Genomic DNA, 26,272 nt, shown 5'->3' on the forward strand with positions numbered 1-26,272 from the left:
GTCTCCTAATGAAACCAACATTTCCCATGAAACATCTGGCTTTGTAGATTAAAGTTAAACGCGGTCTCATCATATTGCACATGGAAGTGCAAAAAAGTCTTATTCTGCATTCCTATGAGATGCAGCTGCAGTGACAGATGTCTTTGCTTTAGCTTTGATAAGCAGGAGGCAGGGGAAGAAGCTGCATCTCATAGGAATATACTGGTGATTCTGCACTCACAGACCGCAGAAGTCAGTATGAGTCAGGGGAGATGTTTAAGGCCATGTCCACACTTGAAATGCTTTTATTTATTTTTTTATTTGTATATAGCCAAATCATTCTTTGGCACTTAGCATAGTTTGCAATTTTTTTTATTTTTTTATTTTTTTACTGTCCCCATTAGGGCTCACAATCTAAATTTGCCTATCTGTATGTTTATGAGTAGATAGGAAACAGGAGTACCTGGTGGAAACCAATGCAAACGTGGAGACAACATGAAAAGTTTTTTTAATGTCCCTGCTGTCTCTGGACTCAGCACCACATTCCCCTCTCTCTGCCACCACTGCCATCCTAATCAGCGCCATGGCCTGGGTCCTGCAGGCATGAAAGCTGCTGCTTCCCCTGCACACCGCAGCCATGCCTAGCCTGCAACTCCAGACCTGGGCTACTAGAGGGCTTCTCCTACAGATTTAAATGGCACAATACCTCAATTTTCCCAACCTCATTCTGTCGCTTGGGGTTTTTAAGGTGACTGACAGTTCATGATCCCTGTCTAAGTGTTAGGGTCCATTGGTCCCGCTATGCTGTTTCTGCACTTGCTCCGCAAAATCATTCTTGAGTCTCCTGCACCTGTATTACCCTGCTACTACTGTTCCTGTACTCTCCATCCTGGTTCTTGTGTTCCTGCTGTGGTGTTACCATATCCCTGGGTTCCTACTGTCTTATCCTGCCCTCCTAGTTGGTTCCCAGATTCTGCCTTCCCATGTGATCTATCCCGAGGTGATACTGACCCTATCTATGTATGTCTCCAGTAACTTCCCCTTTGTCTACCATTCACACCTATTGTGCCTGTACTCTTGGTTTGGCATCTCGGGTGGCTAACACTCCTTGTCATCTGTTCAGCCTGGACCAGCTGTCTTGTGCCCCTTTTAATTCAAAAGGTAGTGATTTGAAGTGTCCTCCAGGAAATTCTATCTCCACCATCCGGAGTTTCTTGTGAAGAACAGAGAACTTGCTTAGATAATGCCCTTATGGATAGACGGGCACATGACACAGTGGGCTCACGTCTGCTGATCCTGCCACTCTTTGCAGATGTTGCCCTTGGTGGGATTGGTGCTCTACTTCAATTACACTACTATCACACTATACTATACCCCCCCCCCAAACAAAGAACATCTTAAATTATGACCATTTCTTTAGTAATCAGGCAGGCAGACATCAGAACAGGCAGCAAACAAGTACATGTGGTCAATATACAAAATAGGTCAATGGGGGAAAAAAAAGGCAAACTGGGATATTAAATCTTTAAAAAATTCTAGAAGCCAAGATACCTATTGCTCAGACATAGAGTGATGGAGAAAGCCTGGTGCACATGGGAATTGGCTAAAGCCAGGACCCATTGGTGCATACTGTCACTTTAAAAAGTCGGGAACCAGAGCTGGTATATTGCAGCTATGGGGAAAAGGATATTATCCACCATGGATGAAGATTTGTCACAGTGACTGTAGAGAGTGCAATGGTTGAAGTTGGATACTGATGCATTGCAATTAGTTTAGTTGTGTCCATATTAGTGATGAGCGAATACTGTTCGATTGAATAGATATTTGATCAAATAGTAAAGTATTCGATAGTATCGAATATTATTGAATAGTTCGATAAATATTCGATAAGCGTTCAAATCCCCCTTCCCTTTTCCTGAGGTGTCATTGTGGACTTGGAGACCTCCAAGTGGTCGAATAGATGTTTTTCAATAATCGAATACTTGTTCCCATAGACTTTAATGGGATCAAATATTCGATCGAACGTTCAAATATCTTGAAGATATTCGTACGGATATCTAATATTCGAATATTTCACTATTCGCTCATCACTAGTCCATATATAATATATGGAACTTGGAAATTAATGTATTCTATTGCACAACATGGTATACTTCCTGATATGTCATAATGATTTCCTAATATATTACTTCTAGAGCATAGGACTATGGACTGGCGGATGACGTTCTCCATCATGTGGGGGGTGGCCCCAGGAAGCCTTGTATGTGTTTGTTCCATGGGACGACATTAGAGTGTAAGCTCAGCTGCTCAGCTGGGAAGCAAATAAATAAACCATAGGAAAACTATGGATGAAGTGACTCTTCGCACATCGATAGATCTAAGTCTTATGGGAATCTTCATATGAAGTCTAAATGCGTAAGAGACGTCTAAATCCTTAGATTGAATCCTTATATTTTAATCAGAAAGAAAATTCAAATTTCTTGTAATCCTCACAATATATTAATGGATCTGAGAGCTGATATGAGAGGAGCCGAGAACCATCCAGAGCCGTAATTAGAGAAGAGCCGCCATAATCCTTCATAATAACCGCAATGAGGAGGAAACCGGCGCAGGCGGAAAACAATGCGCCCGGTGCAGGCACAGAAGAAAGGGAATATAATGACTGTATCACACATAGTAGGCTTAGATACAAATGAACAGTAGTCAGTATCACACAAGAAAGGTGTAGATACACACTTCAGCAATCAGTATCACACATGATAGGTTTAGATACATATGCTTAGCAGATAGTATAACACATCATAGGCTTAGATACATATGCTAAGCAATCAGCATCACACATCATAGGCTTGAATAAACATGCTCAGCAGACAGTAACACACATGGTAGGTTTAGATACATAGCTCAGCAGACAGTATCACATATGATAGTTGTAGGTACATATTCCCAGCTGACGGTATCACAGGAAGTGGTGTATTCTTTCCAGTCTGACGCAGTGCTCTCTGTTGCCACCTCTGTCCAGAGCAGGAGAGGTTTTCTATGGGGATTTATTATTGTTCTGGAAAGTTCCTGACATGGACAGAGGTGGCAGCAGAGAACACTGTGTCCGACTAGAAAGAATACATCATTTACTGCAGGACATACAGCAGCTGATAAGTACTGGAAGACTGGAGATTTTTTAAGTAAATTACAAATCTTATTAATCTAATTTCCCCCCTAGAATACCCCTTTACTGTCACTTTAAAAACTTATGACACTTTTGATAATTTTTCATTCATCAGGGTCTGGAAATTCCTTAGCTAAAGGTGAAGAAGTGTTTCGCTAAGCGCTTTACGGTCTAGCTTACTCTCCATTGTAAATCTGGCTCAGTTGCCCCTAGCAACCAATCAGATTCCACCTTTCATTCCTCACACTCTTTGGAAAATGAAAGGTGGAATCTGATTGGTTGCTAGGGGCGACTGAGCCAGTTTCACTTTAAACCATGTTTGATCAATCTCCCCCTATGTGTCCGGGAGTAAAGTGCTGAGCCGTGCGCTTCTCCCGCCATATATCAGAACTTTTCATATTTCGTATGTCTGAACGTCATGTGAATAAGTTTTGGTTTTTTTTGTAAAGTGACAGCAGCTCTTTATATATTATTCTGTTCCACTGTGTTAGCAAAAAGTAAAAAATAACTTAAAAGAAGTTAGATGTAACAGCAGGATGAGATACGACAGGCGCTGTAACTTTAGCAGCTCTGAGAGTAGACGTCATACGCTGATTGGCTCCTATTTATTATGATTTCAAAACATAGGAGCCCTTCGCGCTCCTCTCCCCTCCCCCGCAGGCCACACTTATTGCGCACCATACATGGTGGATAATTGCAGATCATCAGACATTTGACTGTAGAAGCCAGGGTTATGACAGCCGCCGACTGACCATACTGTTGCTAGGAAACAAGATTACCAGGCGCGGGGTAGGTGAAAATACAAATTACAATTAATTGGTGATATAAGTAAGAAAATCTCCTCGCGTCTGTATCAGCCATCCGAGGAGTCGGCAGAGCACTTCATATGCTTCTTCTTATTTTAACGAAATTAATGTTCTTATTATGAAGTGTGAAAAAAAATTGCAAAGAAAAAAAATATAATGTATAATGTAAAATGTAAAATGTATGGCCTGATGAGCGACAATAACTTGACACAATGGTCGAAGGGGGAAGGGATAGTGTAAAACCTGAAACGGTAGGAGGGGAACACAGGTTATGGTTATTGAAATAATCCATGAGTTATCCAGTGTACAGGGAAAGGGAAAAATTAGTCACCGACGACAAATTATTGTGACCTCCCAGGACTTAGACAGAACACAATGTAGGTACAGTATGTATCACCGCAACACTATGGAGCAGTGTCAATTTAAAACATCTATGTATCGCTAAACATGAATTATATAGGAGAAAGGGAGAAAAGAAACAGCTGAATACAATTTTTTTGTGTTAAAATCACTCATATTACGTGTCAGAGATTAGTCAGGAAGCCACCATACACCTTAGGTAGTTGAACAAGATCATAAAAAGTGTATGAGCACCTCTAGTACGGACTTAACCACCTTTCTGATTTCTATATATAAAAATGTAAATATCATAATACTGTTTATATGTACAAGAATATAACTACTATAATACTGCTCCTATGTACAGTACAAGAATATAACAACTATAATACTGCTCCTATTTACAGGAATATAACTACTATAATACTGCTCCTATATACAGGAATATAACTACTATAATACTGTTCCTATATACAAGAATATAACTACTATAATACTGCTTCTATATACAAGAATATAACTACTATATTACTGCTCCCTATATACAAGAATATAACAACTATAATACTGCTCCTATATACAAAAATATAACTACTATATTACTGCTCTTATATACAAGTACATAACTACTATAATACTGCTCCTATATACAAGAATATAACTACTATAATACCGCTCCTATATACAAGAATATAACTACTATAATACCGCTCCTATATACAAGAATAAAACTACTATAATACCGCTCCTATGTACAAGAATATAACTACTATAATACTGCTCCTATGTACAAAAATATAGCTACTATAATACTGCTCCTATGTACAAGAATATAACTACTATAATACTGCTCCTATATACAGGAATATAACTACTATAATTTTATAATAATTGGTTTTTATCCCTCCTGTTTTTTCCCATTCTGTTTGCTGCAGCTATGGTGAGTGTAATACCTTATCCAGACTTGTGCTGTTTGGGGGCGACCTTCTCCGCCGGCGGTGCTGGCCGGGTTCTGGTGTGGTGTTTTTGGGTCTGGTCCTGTGGCATGGGGGTCGCAGGGCTGTCCTATGGCCCCCGTTCCCTGACTGTGCACGCCTGCGGGGTTGGTGGCCACTGACTGGCAGGGTCTGGACTTAGTGTAGGGACCCATGTGTATCAGATACCGGCACGAGGTACATGGGGCAGTATGGCTTGATCAATTCATACACAAAATTCTGATGTGTTTTTTATTTAGCCTAGCGGCACTAGTATCAGCCATGGGTGTGAGGTGCAGCACTCTGTTTCTTCCCTGAACCGCATTTTGTTTCTCTCTTTTCTCCGTGTTTTGCACTCCTCCTGGTGAGACCCACATGACCGCAATTAGCAGGAGACACCTGAGTGCACATGGTTTTATCCCTCCTGTTTTTTCCCATTCTGTTTGCTGCAGCTATGGTGAGCGCAATACCTCATCCAGACTTGTGCTGCTTGGGGGCGACCTTCTCCGCCGGCGGTGCTGGCCGGGTTCTGGTGTGGTGTTTGTGGGTCTGGTCCTGTGGCATGGGGGTCGCAGGGCCGTCCCATGGCCCCCGTTCCCTGACTGTGCACACCTGTGGGGTTGGTGGCCACTGACTGGCACGGTGTGGACTTAGTGTAGGGACCCATGTGTATCAGATACCGGCACGAGGTACATGGGGCAGTATGGCTTGATCAATTCATACACAAAATTCTGATGTGTTTTTTATTTAGCCTAGCGGCACTAGTATCAGCCATAGGTGTGAGGTGCAGCACTCTGTTTCTTCCCTGAACCGCATAACTACTATAATACTGCTCCCTATATACAAGAATATAACTACTATAATACTGCTCCTATATACAAGAATATAACTATAATACTGCTCCTATATACAAGAATATAACTACTATAATACTGCTCCTATATACAAGAATATAACTACTATAATGTGTCTCCTATGTATAATGATATTAATCCTATAGTACTGGGTAACACAGTATAGTGTATGATTAGTATATTGTTCTTTGTAAAGAATCTAAACTTTATTCCTTTATAAAAGTTTATTTTTCTATTTGAGGAAATAAACAAAGCAGAAGGAATCAGTAAGAATGTAAACAAGGCATTTCAGGTCTCTAATAGAGTTGTTATAATATGGATTTAGATGCAGTATAATTTACATAATCTCTGTGGTATTTGTAAAACCTCAAAGTAAAATGGTAATATTCCTTGTGTGGCTTACTTTGCTGGAGGAAGAAGAAATAGGACAGGGATAGCCGCAGAAAAGAAATAATAAACGCTGTGACGGTGACTCTTCTCACTTTCCTAGGGAAGGAATCTTGTCTGGGATATAGAGCTGTAGTATATCTACTAAATAATAAAACAAGCAGTAACAACGCAACAAATAGGTTTCAAAACCAAAGTTTAAAAAACTTGCTTATTCTTACTTACTATTGTAGACATACCCCCCCCCCCCCTCCAAACATCACCCCCTAAGTATTGATAGCTTATGCAGGGGATAGGCTATCAATTGTTTTATCCCGGACAACTTCTATGAGCCTTTTGTTAAAATAATAAAAAAAAAATAATAATAATAAAATAAAATAAAATAAATATATAATATATATATACATATACATATATATATACATACCTGCACCTAGATATGCCGCTTTCGGCTAGATATGCCCTTTTTAGTTAGCGATGCTCCTGCAGCCATATACTGTATGCCAACTGTAGCATGATATGCCCATTCCATCCAGATAAGCCCCTTTCAGCTGGTATGTCCCTGGTAGGCAGGTATGTCCCATCGTGCCAGATAGGCCCCTAGCGAGATATGTCCCCTGCAGCCGTAAATACCCCTTGCAGCCACATCCCTGTTACACTAAAGTAGTGATGGCGTTAATGTCTTATGCTCAGGTGATTAAGGTAGTGAATGGACTAATTTGATCCTGGTATCCAGTGAGCTACTTAATTTTGTAGGCTACAGTGCTGATTCTGACAGGAAGCTGAATGCATGTGCTTTCAGCTTCCTCTTACCCATTGTCGATCAAAATGATCAAAAGATGAATCCAAGATTGAATAGATATGACAGTATATCTGTGATCTCTTTGATCACAAAAGTTGCTTTAGGGGTTTAGCAGCATTGTTTTCTGGGTCCATGGCAAATGCTTACTATTGAGTGGATTTGGATATGTTGGCCTTCACTGAGCTTATTACTCACTAACCTTCATGTGGCATATAATGGGTTATCTGCGCATCCATGTACATAGAAAGATCTGTCAAGCTCATGATCCTCAGCCACTAGTTATACCCCATCTCCATCCTTTTACTGCTGATTCTGACAGGAAGCTGAATGCATGGGCTTTCAGCTTCCTCATCATACCCTTATGGATCAGGACTAGAGATGAGCGAACCTCGCGCATGTTCGAGTCGATCTGAACCCGAACGTTCGGTATTTGATTAGCTGGAGCTGCTGAACTTGGATAAAGCTCTAAGGTTGTCTGGAAAACATGGATACAGACAATGACTATATCCATGATTTCCATATAGCCTTAGGGCTTTATCCAAGTTCAGCAGCCACCGCTAATCAAATGCCGAAAGTTCGGGTTCAGATCGACTCGAGCATGCTCGAGGTTCGCTCATCTCTAATCAGGACATCAGAGCATAAATACATATGGAAAAATCCCCTAAGCCCACAATATTTATCCAGTAGTAACCCCAACCCCCCAAACCCACCCCATCCATTTCCAAGATTCAACCACCTCTTGTCATGTACCATTTGGTTTCTATCTTTTTGCCGTCATTAGCATATTTCTACATTCTCTTTATTGTAGGAAACAAGGGACCGGTGCCACTGAAACCTGAAGGAACCCTGATTACAGATACACGTTATCTGTTTGAAGAGTCTTTTGTTTTAAGTTTTGAGCCATTAGCTAATTAGGTAAAACAAAGAATTAACATTGTCTTCTCCAGCATCCATATTTAATGAGTTAGTTATCTGATATACAGCTTTATTAGGAGAAGATTGTTTAGTGCGTCTTGGGATGAAGGAAATACTGGGAGATCCGCAAAAGAACAATAAATCAGCCAAACTATCCACACAACAGGATCCAGGGTGAAGTTACAGATAATTTCTTCTATGTTATTTGATATGCTTGTTTTTTCAGAGATAGGGGAGGGTGGTGAACAAGTTATTTGTATTGTAAGTCAATAACAAGCAAAAATGTAACTTGCGGTAAATGCTACTATTCATCAGATCAGATTGTGAGAGACTGACCTGATCCTGGGTCTGTGCCCTCCTCAAGGTTGACCTAGCTTTCCAGACCTGTCTTCTCTATGTGTCTTTTCCTTTTTGCCCCTCCCCCCCCGTTTTCTCTATGTGAATTTTTTAATTTGACAAGTGTTACGTGAGCGACTGCGGACGACCACAGAGACGGTCCCTTACCTGAAACAATGTGAAACACGGAACAGAAAGAAGATGAACAAACACAAGGATGGTCAAACAGGCTGAGGTCAAATCCAAACGGCAACGCGGTACAAAATCAGAATCCAAGTAGCGGGGTCAAGGTATAATAAGCTGTAAGTCAGGTAACCAGAAATAGCAGAGAGAAGAACACAGGATACGCTGTATATACCCTCTCCACAGAGCGGGCAGACAGCGGGAATCATTGCCAAGAGTTCGGGTTCGTACGAACCCGAACCTCGGCAGGTTCGGACCATCACTAGTCTTCAATTTCTGACTTTTCCCTTTGTTTATATTTTCTTATCTCTGTCTTTGTCTTTCAACTCCAAAAGGTAGGAACATCGGGCAGGTGCCAGTGTCAGGGCTTCACCTTGCCCTGTATTTCAGCACCTCAACTAACAGCCATAAGGTGGTAACCTACAGAGTTCCTATACCTCTACTCTAGCCCAAGCTGACATGTTCTTCATGCTCCTAGTGAGAGGACGTGAATGATAGGAGACTTTTGGCCATGTGACTTTTTGTATTCTTGACTTATTGTCACTGCCATTTCAAATCAGAAACTAGTAAGCCGTAGGATAGGGATCAGCCACTGAGACCGCCGGGCTATTCCTTGTTACTGGAGATACTTAAGGCCTTGATTTGTATTCTGCGCCTTAAGTTACATTCTATATCTTTTCAATACAAAGTTGTCCAAGTGTATCTGCCATCTAGATGCTCTGTGACTGTGTCACTTTCAATAGCAGCCGTGTCTTCTCATAATGTTAATGAAAGGAGTTAAATCAGGGAACCAACCAACTCGTGCTTTATAAGAAGAAATGCAAACTTCCCCTCCTTATAGGCAACTGGATTTTACTATATTTTCTGCCATTTCCATTTGTCTTTAAAATAATATATTCAAAGCAAATACCAGTAGCAATAAAAAAGCAACCAAAACAACAATATTTCTACTACAGATAATAATAACCATAGTCATTTTAATTTCAGAAAAAGAGGCAGCTTACTGGAGTTATCTTATCAAGCGTACAGAATGCTATAAAATAGATGCAAGCATTATAATTACAATAACAGATATAATAATAATAATAATAATAATAATAATAATAATGTGTGGGGAAGGAAGGGCACATCAGGTAATGTAGTAGCCATGTTCACTACTGGCATTACTGTGATTGGCTGAACGATTAGCGTCATTACGTACAATACGTACATGCTATAAAAACGCAACGCTGAGGCGAATTTTCTCATTCTTTCCTAATTCTTGTGCTGTTCAGTAGGGAAACAGAAACGAGCAGGGACAGCATCTGAATTTAGTTAGGCAGCAATATTCACTGTGGTAGTTAGTCAGTGTAGGGAGGGAGAGCTGACCGAGTAGGGATTAGAATGTTGTGAAATTGTCAGTGTAGGGAGGGAAAGCTGACCGAGTAGGGATTAGAATGTTGTGAAATTGTCAGTGTAGGGAGGGAGAGCTGACTGAGTAGGGATTAGAATGTTGTGAAATTGTCAGTGTAGGGAGGGAAAGCTGACCGAGTAGGGATTACAATGTTGTGAAATTGTCAGTGTAGGGAGGGAGAGCTGACTGAGTAGGGATTACAATGTTGTGAAATTGTCAGTGTAGGGAGGGAGAGCTCCTGTACCACATATTGCAACACAAAATGGAAAAGAGAAAAGTGGGTGCGAAATGATATTCTTGGTGTAGTGACTAGAATAGTTATCATTTTTATAATTAATAACACTTCAGCATAATCTCCGCCATCAATACCATCCAATGATTCCTATGATCTATATCGGTTTTCCCCAGGGTTCTGGCATGTGTGATGTACAGTACATTACACGAGTCTTGTCATCAATAATGTAAATGTGAACACAGCCTTCTAGGTTATTCTATTACTATTATACACACAACATACATCAGCGTATAGATCAGGGGAGAGCGGTGAGCTCAGACCTTATGTACCGGTCTCTAAACACATGGATTTTTCATTATGGACGCTCTCTGCGGATGATATCACTAGATAATTTCACATTTCAGGTCATTAATGTTTGACTACTTTTGGTTGCGTCTCACAACAATCCATTCCTCTTGTTTAGTTTTGTTATTTTGAATTAATAAGTAGTTACTATTAATAAGTCGGTTTTTGGACCTTATTTCCAGCTATTTTTTTGTCCCCACAGGTTGTTGTTGCATCTTTTTTTGTGCTCCCCCCCCCCACCTTCCCTTTAACCAATTATGAGGTTCCAAAAGCAGAGTATGTACACACCTGATAAAGGTTCCGAGACACAGAAATAGAAATCTGTCATGTGACCAAGCATTTGAAACCTTATGCTGATTGCTTGAATAAAGATGAAACATTCAACAACCAAGTGAGTACAAGCCAATACTTTGGTTATAATGACCCAGATCCTGGTTATTTATTTGATGCAAAAGCTGGAAAATAAAGCAAATGGATGAAAAAAAGATGAGAACTCAAAAAGTTGGCGTTGGTTCGGACTTTTGGAAAGAATGGAAAATCCATTAAGTGAATTCAAGGTGACTCTTAAAGAAAACTATTCAGGCTGACGTTCCATATCATTCAGGCCTGACCTTCCCCCGATCAGTATCTGATCCTCCCCCGATCCCCCAGTCGATAATCGCTAAAAGTTGCTCCATGTAATAGGTCCTTTAGTATCTGACCCCCCCATCACTGCCTGACCTTCCCCTGTCAATGTCTGACTTACATGGAAGAGATTCGCACAGACTCCCACCTTCCCAGAGAAGTAGGGGCTTTTAGAGCTGCGCAGGGACACAGCTTTATATGAACACTTACTGATTAAAGGGGTATTCCACTCAGACTTATTATATATTGCTGCCCATGGTGAGACTAACAATTCCTTCCATACTTGTTATTATCTATTCAGTCTCCTATATATTAGTAGCAGGTTTAGAATGCTGGCACTGCTAACAATGAAGCTCTCATAAACGGACATGCGGTGCCTGGACAACAGCGCGATAAATCACTGATGTTTGGGGTGCATGGATAGGAACCAAGGAAACATAATGCAAACATATAGAAGTCAATCCGCACTCAGTGGTCTAGCGTCTTCAATATTTATTCATGCAAAAGCAGCAGGTAGGAGGAAAAATGTAACGGTGCAGGTGCCTCCACCTGGGATGGACTGTTTTGGGACTCCACCCCTTTGCCCCTTTGGACAAGAAATGTTCTGGCTATTAGTTCTGGATGGAGGACTGTATGGCATGACCACTAGACGAGACATTACTAATATTTCAGGTAGTAGCTGTGCCGCCATGAGTCATTGACTCTAAATGAAGCCGCTATACTCTATTATTTATTTTTCTACACGAAATACAAGTTTATCTCTTCGCTTCTGTTTTTTTTTTTTGTTATGTAGAACCTGAGACGGTAGATGGAGGTTACCCACCTAAAGGACTATAGGATTTCCAATAAAGACAAAAGACACAAGGGTCACATAGTGCACACTTTGGGGTGGGGCACATGACTAGAATACATCTGGTCCATCAGAAGGTCCACCCTACATTATTGTGTTATAATAGGACTCTCCATGAATTATTAAGGGTTTGGACAACAACTAGTTCAGCCCTCACACCGTGGGCACTTTGGTCAGTGGAGCATAGAACATTGCTTGAAATAAGACAATCTCGGTTTTATCAATTTTTGGCAGCAGGATATCTACCCAGGTACCTTTTTTTCTTCTCTCCATTGCAGAGAACATTGCTTAACACTGCTACAACACCTGGTGCCAGAATACTGCTCTATTTTATTTTTTAAAAAATGCTGCGTGTTTCTGTAATTATTTACAGAATCTTCATCAGGGAGCTCACCTCATATCTTTCAGGATAGCGACCCTTGAGCATTACACCTATTTGAGCTTGTTGGACATCCCATTCTTAAAGGGGGTATTCTGCTCAAAAATATCTTTTCATACAGTATGTTGCTGCCCATGGTGAGACCATATTTGTTATCATCCATTGTTACTGCAGTAGATGCTTATAAATCTCGTCCCGGAGCTCACACTCACACTTTCGTGTAATTTAGTTGGGTTAATGACTGAAGTCAGTTAATTGAGATGAGAATAACACAGGATCTGCAGCCAAGATATGAACATATTGCCCTCTGATTCCTCACAGATTGAGAGATGTGAAACACAAGTAGTCAATGTGTCTTCGGCACAATCTGAGCCGCTACTGTACGCTATATCTGCAAGGCACACAAATGCAGAAAGTGAATCCTCTTCAAGTGCCATCTGTTTGCAGCTATTTAAAGACTGCGATATACAGTGCTCTGCAATCGTAATAGTTGCTGCAGGCTATGAGCCCAATGAACAGTAGATGACCAGATATATTATATAGGAGCTCTGACTGCTGAAGCAGCAAACTCCATGATCAGCTACATCATCCAACATGAGGTCAGCCTCTACAACCATACTAGCCACAAAACTCACGCTCCTTACTGATCACATGATCATATAATAATCTGTCTATGTCTTTCCTTACACTAGCGCTGTGTTATCTGGGTGAAGCCTATTCTATTTACTCTTTCAGTTTATGGAATATAATGCTATTAAAGGGGAACTCCAGTGATTATTTTTTCCAAATCAACTGGTACCAGAATTGTACAGATTTGTAATTATTTCTATTACTGCCAGTACTTATCAGCTGCTGTATGCCTTGCAGGAAGTGAAGTATTCTTTCCAGTCTGACTCTGCTGCCAGTGCTCTCTGCTGCCACCTCTGTCCATGTCAGGAACTGTCTAGAGCAGGAGAGGTTTTCTATGGGGATTTGCTACTGGTCTGGACAGTTCCTGACATGGACAGAGGTGGCAACACTGGGCACTGCGTCAGACTGGAAAGAATACACCACTTCCTGCAGGACATACAGCACTTGGTAAGTACTGGAAGACTGGAATTTTTTAAATAAAAGAAATAAACAAATCTATAGAATTTTCTGGTACCAGTTGTTATGACAACAGTGTTTTTTTTCCTGGCGTTTCGATTTAATGTCAGCGTAGATTTTGGTGATTAGTTTACTATAAGGCTATGTTCACATTATGTAAAAGTACAGCCGTTGTTGCCATCAGCAGACCCGCGAATAACTGACATGTCAGTTTTCTGCAGCCACAATTCAGTGAATTGCAGCCGTAGGAAACCCTGTCAGTTAACACAATGAAGTGAGTGGCTCCGGCCGCTTGCTTCATTGTGTGCTGTGGGGGGTTCTGATGCGGGCATCAGAACCATGCGTCACGGAACGGCCGGGCTCATACGTAGTGTGAACATAGCCTAATACTGTAGATGTTCATGGGAATGATCGTTATTTACTGATTTGTTGATTTGCTGTGATTTCCCGCCCATTGGTTATATTCCTATTCTGCAGATATATTTATGCTGAATTGTTTCCTGATATCCCCGGAGTGTCTGTGCAGTGTGAGGAGACTTGACTGGCACGCTACTGCTGCTGATGATGATGAGGAGGAGGAACCTGTGCCCGCTGTTGGCACCGCTTCACACTGGCACACACAACAAAAAGAATACATATTTGTGCTGAAATAACGCGCAGCCTGGCTGGAGCCCCCCTTTAATGTACATACAGCAGAAAAGCAAATGAGATACTCGCATTTCGGCACGGAAAGCGTAGAAAACAACATCTGTCCTGTCCGAGGAGCGCATTGCTACAGCTACCGGAGCTCTGTGCCACCGAGATGCTACACCTGCCACAATAGCTATATATTGTAAGGGATTAGGGCCAGTTCACACTGAGCAAGACCATCGGAATTCCGCGGCGGAGATTTCCGCCACGGAATCCCGCTGTGCTCAGTGTGCTGATGTAAGTGAATTGAGAGGTTGCGCGCTCGTCCGCTCCCTCTCCTCTCAAAGAACTAACATGTTAGCGGCAGCAGCAGACGAGCGCGTGCCCTCTCCATTCACTTACAGCAGCACACTGAGATTTCCGCCGCGGATTTCCGGCGATATTGCTCAGTGTGAACTGGCCCATAGGTGGCAAATTGGGGGACTCCTGGGTATCTAAACAGAATCCAAACACCAAGGGGGAGATTTATTAAACATGGTGTAAAGTGAAACTGGCTCAGTTGCCCCTAGCAACCAATCAGATTCCACCTTTCATTTTCTGAAGAGTCTGTGAGGAAAGAAAGGTGGAATCTGATTGGTTGCTAGGGGCAACTGGGCCAGTTTCACTTTACACCATGTTTGATAAATCTCCCCCAAGTTTGTGCCACTGACCTCCGCAGTTTTATTGGCAGGCCATAGTACAGGAACAAAACAAACAAAAATCCTCTGCCTGTCCGGTACTAACCATACGGCAGACTCCTCACTAATACTGGACACCTAACACAACACAACACTACAGCCCATAGCACTGTCCACCCTCCTAGTAGCTGTTCCCAGGCTGAGAGCTCAGGTGTGTCTGCACTCCCGGCCTGTTATACGGCTCGCACACCTGAGGACTGATTAACCAGACTAAGACCCGGACTGTGCGGATGGAGTGGAGCCCACCCTGCTCTCCCCACTCCAGCAACACAGACCCTGAGAACAGGCTGTACCCCAACCCCCAGTGCTGAGATCAGACATCTCCTCCAGTCTATTCCCTGGCTGCTTTTTATATGATAGACATGAGGAATATTGGGCAAATATACTGTACCACCAACCCCCCCCCCCACACCCCCATCTACCACTTCTCCAGACACTCAGGGGGGTATGTAACATTTGCACAATCATTTTTGTGCTTGCACATGTTTTCCACACTGCACAAAAATCTCCGATCCATAAGCAAATTTTTTGGGGGGCAGAAAAGAGCTAACAATCTACTGTATACCAGGGTCTAAAGGGAGTTAAAAAATATATATATTAAAATAAACAAATTGCACAATAAATTTAGCAAAAATAGTTGCTTACATGAATCCATTACTTTAGCACACCCCTGTGAGCAAAAAAAAAAAAAAAAAAATGGCACAGCCAGTATAGACAGTACAGAAACAAAACTTTATTAACATGTAATATGTAGGTGCTATATGGTAGTTGTGTGTGTATTGTTTAGGTGTTGTATGGGAGTTGAGTGTCCATTGTGTAGGTGCTATATGGGAGTTGTGTGTGCACTGTTAAGATGCTATATGGTAGTTGTTTGTATGTTGTTTAGATGCTGTATGGTAGTTGTCTGTGCATTGTTTAGGTCAGGGATGGGGAACCTTTGTCCCTCTAGCTGTTGCAAAACAACAATTCCTATCATGCCTGGAGAGCCAAAGCTTCAAGAATTGTAGTTTTGCAACAGCTGGTGGAACAAAGGTTCCCCATCCCTGGTTTGTGTACTACTGTATATAGGGGTTGTGTGTGCACTTTTTAGGTGCTATATAATAGCTATATGTGCATTGTTTAGGTGCTGTACGGTAGTTATGTTTGTATTGTTTAGGTGCTGTACGGTAGTTATGTGTACAGTACATTGTTTAGGTGCTGTATGGTAGTTGTGTGCAGTGACGCCGCAATGATGAGGCGATCTGAGTCGTCTGCCTCAGGCGGCGCCACCATCTGTCATCATGGGGGCGGCATATGGCGGATTATAATATGGGCGGTTTGGGCGGCCGCCCGGGGCCCATGCCCCGCCACCCACATTATAATCTGCCACTGATTAGCTGCATTCCCGGAATGCATGTACCGGAGTCCCCCCGTGTCCGGGCAGTATCTGTAATTAGATGCTGGGAGCGGGGGAGACTGTATTCATAAGCGCCGCGCTGTACTGAATCAGCCGCGCGGTGCTGTTACTACAGCGCAGCACTTATGAATACAGTCTCCGGTACCGGCATTCCACGTCCGTGATCCGTTAGGATCACGGAAAGTGGGAATGCAGCCTTAGTCCCCCGGCTGATGTGCGGCTGCCGGAGGTGTCCCATCCTGTCCCCGGCAGCGCGCGCATCAGAGAGCTCCCCGTGCGCCGGAAGTCACAGCCACAGGCGCACGGGGAGCTCTCTGATGCGCACGCTGCCGGGGGCAGGATGGGACACCTCCGGCAGCCGCGCATCAGCCGGGGACCAGACCAGAGAGGCTCGACGGGGGAACGGATGGCAGGTGAGTTGTGTGCTGTTTTTTGTTTTTGTTTTTGTTTTTGTTTTATCTGCTGTGCAGGGGGGGGGGGGGGGGGGGCATCTATAAGGGAGGGGGGAGAGGGAAGAGGGGGACCATCTATAAGGGGGGGGGGGGAAAGAGGGGGACCATTTATAAGGGGGGGAAGAGGGGGACCATCTATAGGGGGGGAGAGGGGGACCATCTATAAGGGAGGGGGGAAGAGGGGGACCATCTTTAAATGAGTGGAAGAGGGGAACCATCTATAAGGGAGGGGGGAGAGGGGGATCATCTATAAGGGAGGGGAAGAGGGGGACCATCTATAAGGGGGGGAGGAGAGGGGGACCATCTATAATATTGTTTAGGTGCTGTATGGTAGTTGTGTGTGCATTGTTTAGGTGCTGTATGGTAGTTGTTTGTGCATTGTTTAGGTGCTGTATGGTAGTTGTGTGTGCATTGTTTAGGTGCTGTATAGTAGTTGTGTGTGCATTGTTTAGGTGCTGTATGGTAGTTGTGTGTGCATTGTTTGGGTGCTGTGTGTATTATGCCGTATAGGATTAGTATGTGTGTTGCTTAGGTGCTGTATGTAAGCTACTGTATATGTACATAATGTATGTGTTGTTCCGGATCTGTATGTGCCACATGGTTAGGCTGCCTCTGATTGGCGTCCATACTGCCGGGATATCATGTAACATAATTTCACGGATGTCTTCTTTTAGGCCATATGTCACTTATTCCGGGATGCTTTAAATAAATTGTTAAAATGAGTAATATTTCCTGTGTTATTTTCTGTAATTAGAATCCATCACATCCCGTCTACATCTAAGATTATCATTCACATGAAGCTGCGTCCCCGGAGCAGACGGCGCACACGCCTGCAGACAGTGACATTTCACTGCGTCTCTCATTCACAACGTCCCTCTGACCTCTATAAATGTAGCATCGGCCACCTGAAACAAGGATGTGACATTTGCATCAGTCTGGCCGTGTGTGGCAGCTTTACTACCTGAGCTTAAGGTGCCGAGGTAAGAAAGCAAAATGTCACAGGCTGAATACACATTAATATGCCAGGATATGGGGCCTGCTGGATGTCACAGGATATGGGGCCTGCTGGATGTCACAGGATATGGGGCCTGCTGGATGTCACAGGATATGGGGCCTGCTGGATGTCACAGGATATGGGCCTCAATCCTCCCTCACCTAACATGGGCTGTGATGGCAGAAACAGGGATGAATTCAGCCATTTCCTGCCTCGCCATGTGACTGACAGTGATCACACACTATCAATAGTGATCACACAGGATATGAATAGTGATCATACACTGTATCCATAGTGATCAAACACTGTATCAATAGTGATCACACAGGATATGAATAGTGATCACACACTGTATCTACAGTATATTGATTACATACTGTATCTATAGTGATCACACACTGTATTCACTAGAAGTGAGGGATCCAAACCGCTTGAAGTGGAGTCAAACTCAGATTCAGGCCGAACCGACACATTTGTCAGTTCACCCCAGCGAACCTAAAATGCTGGCTACAACGCAAAGCAAGAAACAAGAAAGAAGATGAGATCACATGAACAGGACATCTGGCGTCACACCCCTTAGCCAATCAAGAGGCACATAGGGGGTAGTTGAGCGTCACTGCCAATCAGGAGGCACATAGGGGGTGGGTGAGCACTACTTTGGTGACCCCCTGGGGTGTTGTGTCGGAGGTGTAGCCGGTCACTTGCTAGATGTTGAGGTGTGACGCCAGTTCTATGCTATTTGGCCGAGATATAGCCGGGCCCAGTGATATTGTGTTGTGACGCCAGTGCCGGATGGGCACACATGTATGGTGGCACACCTGCTTTTAGTTTAAAGGGCCGGTTGCACCTTGTTCCCCTGTGGACAGTGTCCTGCTGGGCTGCTACGGGGTCCCTTGGGATGATATCACGGTGGGCCGTAGTGGAGTAGTGACCCTCCCGGACTATCAAAACTGCCACCCACAGAAAGGGGGAATGTCCCAAGGATGTGGTATACACTGTGTTGGTGTGAGGTGAAGAATCACAGAGTCTCTTTATCATAAATAATCTTGTTTTACTTGGAAGGTACTTGTGTGCAGCAGGTTATACAGCTTTTCCTTGATATGGTACATTTCTCTTGAGAAAACACTTGATAATACACTTCGCAGTAGGCTTCATAATACAGCACCCAGATCAATAATAGGAATACAGTGAAGAGTACAGTCGTGCTGACTGAGTTGCGTGTTGAGAGATACAAAGAATCAGAGGAGCAGAGAGGAGGATGTCGTGAGAGTCCCAACCCAAGTAGTACCGTGCTCTGCCAGGATGAGGTAGAAGAATACTTAGAAGAAGAGGAGAATACTTGTTCCAGTGTATTGACCTTTGGGTCTTCACACCACCTAATGCCCACCAGTATCGGGTGACCCATCCTATGAGGGTGACACAAGGCCCCAGGCCTTGTTACCTGTGATGAGTGGACTGCTGAGGATATTCTACTGACAACTGATTGCGAGATAGGCTCTTAGCAACTTTGCTCTATCCGGATCTGTTCCTAGCTTACTGCTGTCTGTGGATACTGTCCTGCACTGTGGCTCTCCTAGTCCACGGTGTGGGTTGAGGTGATCTCTGACTTGTCCTCTCCTGTAGGGGCTTTAACACTGCATAGTGTTGTGTAGAATAAACTGATCAGAAACTGTTAGCTGTATCTTGTCTTGCTTCCTACTCATACAGGAACCTGACTAAGACTGCACTCTTGAGAGTAGGGGGACCTGGCAGAGGGCCAGGGCCAGGGCCAGGGCCCAAGTGGGCCACTGTATAGAGCTATCTAGCCTGCAATTTTTCTCTACAATGTCCAACACGAAAGACCCCACACTTCCTGTCACCCATGTGACTTCCTTCCTCAGCGTATCTAAGGTGCGCTGTGAGTGGGTGAAGAGTGCAGTAGAAGAAGTAAACAGGGAGATGATAGGACAGAAGAAGAAAAGATTCCCATAGGTTCACAGATCCATGTGATACACAAATAAACAATAACCCTTTACATACTTCAGCCGTGCAGCATCTGTGTACACACAACTATAACAGCGACATCTAGTGGCGAAACTTTATCATTACTCATCACTACAGAAATCAGGTCATAATGGAAAGACTGAGATTTCTCCTCTTTCCAAATCCATTCCTGGTTTTGGCTTCAAAAATCCGTTGGATGAATCTGTCTGTGTAAACACACCATTAGTCTTCGCTACCTACCTATATAGATTTATATAGGACTTTTCTGTATAATTCTCCCCATAAATCCATTACCCGGCTTTAGGTCTTGCTGTCGTCTTTTAACATCTGTTCAGCCACTTAACAGACAATAAGCTTAATTTACTCTTCCAGCCCGGCCGCTGATCAGAAAGCAGAAATCAATGCCAGGGACTAAATCCAGTCATTTCCTGCACAGCGGATGCGCGGGGCTGTCGGTGATTTCAAATCGCAGGTAATAAGATTTCATCAAGTGCAAATATTAGTAATTAACCCCATGCGTGTGCCCATGTTCTCTATACAGCTCTGATCTATATCCTAGTGGATGACGCTAACCTTAAAGGGGAACTCCAGTGAAAGGCTTTTTCTTTCAAATCAACTGATATCAGAAAGTTATATAGATTTGTAATTTCCTTTTATTAAAAAAATCTTCCAATACTTATCAGATGCTGTATGTCCTGCAGGAAATGTTGTTTTATTTTCGGCTGACATGGTGCTCTCTGCTGACATCTCTGGCCGACACAGGAACTCTGTCTCGGTTTTCTATGAATCCCCATAGAAAACCTCTCCTGCTCTGGACAGTTCATGTCTCGGCCAGAGATGTCAGAAGAGAGCACTGTGTCAGACTGAAAATAAAACAACATTTCTTGCAGGACATACAGCAGCTGATAAGTATGGGAAGACTTGCGATTTTTTAATAAAAGTAAATTACAAATCTATCTAACTTTCTGACACCAGTTGATTTGAAAGAAAAAGATTTTCCCTGGATAACCCCTTGTAATCCCTTGTCCCCACACATGCCCGTTAATAGGTGTAGGTAATCCCTGGTGTTCCTTGTAGGTGGAACAATGCAGAATCCAGAGTACTTAATCAGATGAATTCATTTACTGGCAGTACAGTGCAGTTTTGGTAACAAAGTCACATACAGCGTTTTGCACTTGAGACAGTGTTTTCCCTTTTAGACAAGTGAATATTGTTTACATAGAACTTTAGATAAATAATACTTGACTTTCACAGTCTTTACGTTAGGTTAGTGGGCTACCAGAAAAAGGGATTCTCTAGTTAGTGCAGAACTCTGTCAGGGATACACTTACAACTTTATATACTAAAGCTAATAGTTACATACCTAATGCTGAAAGAGATATATGAATATATGCCCGGATTTAAATAATCCCTCAGATTATCCTGAGTGGATAGAGCAGTAGTCAGCAGGGCACTTCGGCAGAATAAGCTACTTCTCCAACCGCTGTAGATAGTCCTTTGTCAGCAGAAAGAATGCTTTTAAAAGAAATAGAACAGTACAGTGTCCCTCGAAGTAGACAGGTGGAGTCCTTATTTAGCGGTAGTTGCCCCTGTGGGTGTTAAGCAGTCCATAATCCTACTAGCAGAAACTTTTAGCAGAGGACAGTTTGTTAAGTGCGCAATCAAATGGTCATAAGGGCCAGGCCCAAGGAAGGAGCTCTCAGGATCTGCTCAGGTACAGTACAACACTAAACTCCAACTAACCACCATAACTGGCTCCACCAGCTACTTATAGGCTACAGCTTGACAAGTATATTATTGGGGAAGAGAAGCCTGAGGAATCTTGGTACCTGATAGATAGGAACCTTTTCGAAGCAGCCTCTGTTAAGCCGAGAGAGTGGGAGGCTGCTGGCAATCATACTTCTTCCATCTCTCTCTCTTCTTTTTCCTTTCCTTTCCTCTCCTCCTCTTCTCCATTCTTCCTTACCTCACTCAGCACAAGTGAATCCCTCTAAGTAGACTATATACTGTATGTATAAGTAATATATGTATAATAAAAAAGCATTACAGTTGTTATAGTTGTTCTTAACGGCATTTAGTGACATGCTTTACAGCAACACTCATGGACATAAAAGCTGAAAAGTAAGTTGTTAACTCACAGTATACTTGGGGCTTTTTGGTGTTATGCAAAGATGCAAAGGTCCTCACCCGCAGATAGCCGGATGTTGCAAATTGTACGGTGAAACGATGTGCCATCAAAATCCGATAAAATATCCAAAAGTTTATTGAACTAAATCCATAAAAACAGGTAAAAAAAACAGTCTTCCCGGTATGCTTGATGCTTTTCGGTCTACGCGCTACAGTGTATAACATTTTTATTTAATAAACAATTTTTACATGCTTTAATTGTATATTGGGAAGGAAATGGGGGGCGATTTAGACTTTTATTGGGGGAGGGGCTTTGACATATTTTTAAAAACAATTTTTTTTTTAATATATACTTTTTAATTCCCCCTAGGGAAATATTATCTGCAATCATTGGATTTCCTATACTGATCAATGCTGCACCATTGCATAGCATTGATCAGTATTATCGGCACTCTGCCCATTCAGCCTGCCTGTGACAGACTCTACGACCAGATTGCTGATTGGAGCTGCTCCTGTCAGACTTAAATGCAGTATTTAAACATCTAAGTGTGATCGCTGCCTCCCATCATTACCATTGAGGACCCCACTGCTGATAGCTCCTGAGCTCACTTCATAGCGCCGTAGCATATAATGGCATATGGGTACGGCTTGGGCTCTCTGGTCACAGGCGTCCATTCCATATGGCATTGGTCCTCTAGGGGTTATGTGAAGAGATATAGACAAAACTTTTGCTTATGTTTATTTGCAATACATTATATTCAGGGTCAAAGGTCTAAGGATCTCCTTTTTTTAAATAAATTTAATAAACAGGAAAATTACACATCTGAATACCCCAGCAAGTAATGGGTGAGGAGTTCTATCTTTAAGTCTATGTCTAGGACATGACTGGCATCTTGAACGCCGCTATATTGCACCGCGGGCAAGTTTTTCCAATGGTAAGGTGGTCATGTAATGTACCAAAGAAGACCAGAATTGTCTAAGAACTGCAACTACTACCATTTTTTGCCACTTTAAAGCAAATGTTCCACCAGTACATTTCTTTTTAGTTTTCTTTACATGAATACACCGGTGCCAGCGCAGGGATGCCGATGCCGTGGTCCTATTTTTGAACCACCTCCCTGTTCCTGTGCACGGTGCCGGTCTATTACTGAGCCCCACCCGGGCATGAAGCACTTGGCCGACTGGCTCCTAGTGTGAAGATCTGCCCTCTGTGACATGATGGGCTTTGCCAAGCTGGGGGCTAGTAAGCCCCAGTGTGATGATCTGCCCTTGTGATGCTTTGTCACACTAGGAACCACAGGAACCAGGCAGCGATTAAAAAAAAGGACCACGGCACCGGCATCACTGCGCTGTCAAGCAGTCTATTCATGTAAAAAAAAACAAAAAAAGTAATGTACTGGTAGTACATTTGCTTTAAGTGACTAAAAAGTTCAGTAAAACTTCTCCTTTGAATTTCAACGTTCCAGACTTGTTTCCTTTCAAAGGGTAGCGATATCTGAACCCCATGCGACTCACACACACCTTCTCTACCTTCTCTAAATCTTCCAGAAGACAGGAAACTGCCAGGAGCCGCATTTCCCATTTATTGTAATGAGACAAAATAGTCTCTCCGACAGTTTAATAGGCGCTTGTGGTTTGACAAGAACGTTTCCGAGACGTATTATTAGCGTGATGTCTACATCAAAACAGAGCGTTACACTGGTACGTTTCTGCTACACAATCGCCTGACGCAACCTGCATAGATAACATTGACTGTAAAGCTTCAGAAGATGCGGCTTGTCTCCGCCAACATTGCCGCCTCATAATTGCAGGAAAAATCCAAGGCAGGAGTCATGTGGTGGCGTAGAGATGGAAGCCATCTCTTTATATTAATAACACGTGAAAGCTTTAGCATACGTGTTATAATTGGGTCGCCGGCGCAGCAAGAACTTCGCTATTTTGACGTATGTAACGTTAGAAAAAAGAATGTGAAGAAACATCTAGAGATGAAGCATATGTAGATGCAGCAGTGCCGAGTCTGTAATGTGTCTATTTATACGCTTTGAGAAGTCAATAGATTATATGGGAGATTTATTAAATATGGTGTAAAGTGAAACTGGCTCAGTTGCCCCTAGCAACCAATCAGATTCCACCTTTCATTCCTCACAGACTCTTTGGGAAATAAAAGGTGGAATCTGATTGGTTGCTAGGGACAGCTAAGCCAGTTTCACTTTACACCATGTTTGATAAATGTCCCCCTATGTGTCTCTGCAGTCCTAAAACCTAAAACAGGCAGTATAGCAGACAACGCATGACCAGCCATGTAACCCTATCCTTATCCACATCTATCTGTCTGTCTGTCTGTCTGTCTATCTACAGGAACAAGAGGATCGCAGCACTCCAAAAGTAGTTGTGAAAAAGTTTACTTGTGTGACATTTCGGCTCTACAATTGAGCCATTTTCAAGCTGTGTCTGTCTGTCTTTCTCCCTCTCTGTCTCTCAGTGGTGAGAAGGTAAGCCACTGCCAGACTCCTGTAGCAGGGCTTTATCTCCCTAAGAATAAGAGAATCTGACAGATTGTATCTATCTACCGGATCCCTTTCTCCCCTGATATCATATGTCGGGAAGAGTTGCAAATTCCCATAAAGGTTACATGGTCACGTCAGCCATTGTTTGGTTACTGTGAAGTTAAAGGAGAAGTCCGGCAAAATTTTTTATTACAGTATTGTATTGCCCCTCAAAAGTTATACAAATCACCAATATACACTTATTACGGGAAATGCTTATAAAGTGTTTATTTTCCCTGCACTTACTACTGCATCAAGGCTTCACTTCCTGGATAACATGGTGATGTCACTTCCTGGATAACATGGTGATGTCACTTCCTGCATAACATGGTGATGTCACTTCCTGCAAAACACGGTGATGTCACTTCCTGCAAAACACGGTGATGTCACTTCCTGGATAACATGGTGATGTCACTTCCTGGATAACATGGTGATGTCACTTCCTGCATAACACGGTGATGTCACTTCCTGGATAACATGGTGATGTCACTTCCTGGATAACATGGTGATGTCACGACCCGACTTCCAGAGCTGTGCGGGCTGTGGCTGCTGGAGAGGATGATGGCAGAGGGACACTGAGGCACACAGGGCACTGGAGGGACACTGAGCATCCCTCTGCCATCATCCTCTCCAGCAGCCACAGCCCGCACAGCTCTGGGAGTCGGGTCGTGACATCACCATTTTATAATCAGTTAATTTTTTTTTTTTTTTTTTTGCTGGAATACCCCTTTAAGTGCATTTACATTTATATTTGCATTTGTATATAACCAGATGTTATTTAGCATCCCCGTTCATTTTTAAAAGAAATACTGTACAAGCCACGTGTGGGGCTCGTGAACTGTGAATCATGGCAATAATACTATGTACATACATGAAATACAATCTTTCGCTCCATGAGAGTCTCCTATATCAACAAACCATAGTGGTGCCCATGGAACAGTATTATCGCACAGTAATGAATGTGGACGACATTCCCAGTTGATTCTATTTTATCCAATTTTCAGGTTTTACAGAAAATATCTCGGCAAAATAACTATTATAATTCCAAGTGGAAATTGAAATGTCATCGATGGGTGAAGGTTACTAATGTATGAGAAGCCACATCTACCACGGGCCCCAGTCTATGAATGGGGGACTCTCTATAGGTAAGAATGAAGACTGATAGAATAATAGGATCAATCCCATCAATGAACAGGTTGTGTTAATGGGCCCCTGCGGTGTTTCAGATCAGCTTTCCACTCAATAGTCAGAATTACTAACACTGCTGATACTTCATACAATGGAGGAGTATTTAATAATGTTATATAGCTCATGTTGGTAACATGCAAAACAAGAGTCCGTGGAGCCTCAGTTACGAGTCTCAAAACATGGGATAGCCAGATATCTATATATATATTTGTCATTGCCCCAACTAGCCAGAATCCTACCCCACACTGACGAGGGGCAAATACCCCGAAACGGCTGTCTGTGGGTGGAAGCCTGCCTTTGCAAGCCCTTGTCATGATCGCAATACTCGCACCTTGAGTTAGACATTGTCAAAAGGGGCCACCCTGTTGTTTCCGTGTCTATGTTCCAATACTCGCAACCAAGTGGGACTTGAGGGGTTATTTATCGGGGTGGTGTGGTGCTCTCCCCATCATGGAGGCACCCAGTTGGCAACAGGCTAGAGATATCTGGCTATCCCGTGTTATGAGACTCGTAACTGAGGCTCCACGGACTCTTGTTTTGCATATTTAAATTTTTGGGGGCATCAG

Source organism: Dendropsophus ebraccatus, chromosome 13, assembly GCF_027789765.1.
Source record: "Dendropsophus ebraccatus isolate aDenEbr1 chromosome 13, aDenEbr1.pat, whole genome shotgun sequence".
Lineage (NCBI taxonomy): Eukaryota > Metazoa > Chordata > Amphibia > Anura > Hylidae > Dendropsophus > Dendropsophus ebraccatus.